The 1,585-nt window shown below is 49.6% G+C and overlaps 1 pseudogene; it reads right to left on the bottom strand.

The window, feature by feature from the left end:
- LOC101985405 overlaps nucleotides 1-916 on the bottom strand; it is a 22,680-nt pseudogene extending 21,764 nt beyond the window's left edge.
- Nucleotides 917-1,585: the final 669 nt, after the last annotated feature.

Here is a 1,585-nt window from a genome sequence, read left to right as displayed (position 1 = left end):
GAAAAACCAAAAAAAAAAAAAAAAAAAAAAATCAGATGCATCACGAGAAGGGAGATACACAGTCAGAAATGACTTACATATTTCAATCTTGTGGAGAACCACCTAAAATACATACCTTAGCAACAAGCCCCTCCTTCTCCTAAGACCTCATAAGAAAAGCCCTAGGCAATAACCTGGGGCCCTGAGTTCTCTCCCTCGGGTACCCGGGTACCCGATGCTCTTTGGCAGTGTGCCTGGTCTGTGCCATCGTTTGCTTCTAATAAGGTTTCCTTGAAACTTTGCAATTGGTGTTCACGTTTCTTTCATTTCTTTGATACCGAGAGCCTGGAAACACCATATCTAGATGCTGGCCGCTGGTAACATTATGAGTTCTCGAGACACAGTACAGGCTATGATAGAAAGAAATTAATTTTCTGCTGTCAAGGAGCATTTAACTTAAACCACTATTTGGAGGAAGCAGTTACTGTGAGAATGGGCAGCCATACCCAGGGGCCAGGTTCTCCCCGCAATGCTGCTCAGACCACAGCTCAGCATACCCTCCGGGAAGCCGGTAGACATCCTTTCTCCTGGGCTTTCAGGGAATAAGAACGTCCCCGTGTGCAGGCTCCCAGCCTTCTTAATTCTCTCCACTCTATCCCAGCACCCTACAACTATTTAATCCCTGCCCCATTATGTGGTTCTTCCTATTCTCGGATGTGGCTTTGGGAGGGTGCTACTAGGCAGTCCAGGGCATGACCCAGCAATGCTTTGGATGGGAGCTCGCTGGCTGGTCCAGTAGCCGAGGTTGGGTCAGTGAGCCAGGCCTATGTCATGTGCTCTTTAGTCGGAGCTTTATGGAAAGTAGTTCCCTAACCACAGCTCTGACTCTGTGACAGCTGTGGTATGGAGACATCAAGCGACTTACCTGGTGTCCCATGACTAGAAAGCAGTAGCACAGGGACTTGATTCCAGGCAGTTTACCTCCAGGGTCCACGTACTTAGCCCTCCTGTGGAAGCCCTCTCTTAAATTAGACTCCCTTTTAGTTTTGAGAGACAAAACCCATCCCAAGAATACGCCAGGCAAGGTGGCGGCAATGGCAAGGCATGGCGCCTGGAAGAAAAACAGCGTGATCAGAAAGGTTCTTCTATTCACAGGAGGGACCCTCAGTTGGCTCATGTGCAGAGAGAGGCAAGGGGCTTTTGCTGCAGTGGTTTGACACAGGGCACCATTATCTCTGAGGCTGGGGATGAGGGAAGACACTGGGGAGCAGAGTCTGGCCTTGTCTTGCGCCCCTTTGCTTGTTTTTCATGCCTTCCTACTCTTTCTGTGAGTCTCCAAACTGTTTTCTTCCCGCCAGCTTCCCTGGAGAGTGAGTGCTGAGCCCAGACAACTTTGATTTCCTTGAGGATCCACGGCCAGTCTTAGGGACAGATTAGTATTAGTGCACCAGTCCGCATACAGGTCCCATTCTTTCAAAGATTCAATAGGAGGGGGATTGGTTGTCAGGCACCGAGGCCAACAGGGGGCTGTGGGAGTGCTTTGGAAGGAAGCCTTCTTCCTTTGCGGGTTTGCTCTTTGATGCAGTGTGTGTGTAAGTGTGTGTGC

This window comes from Microtus ochrogaster, chromosome 6 (genome assembly GCF_000317375.1).
Source record: "Microtus ochrogaster isolate Prairie Vole_2 chromosome 6, MicOch1.0, whole genome shotgun sequence".
Classification (NCBI taxonomy): domain Eukaryota; kingdom Metazoa; phylum Chordata; class Mammalia; order Rodentia; family Cricetidae; genus Microtus; species Microtus ochrogaster.
The sequence above is the reverse complement of the archived record's forward strand: the minus strand, read 5'-3'. Positions and strand labels throughout refer to the sequence as shown.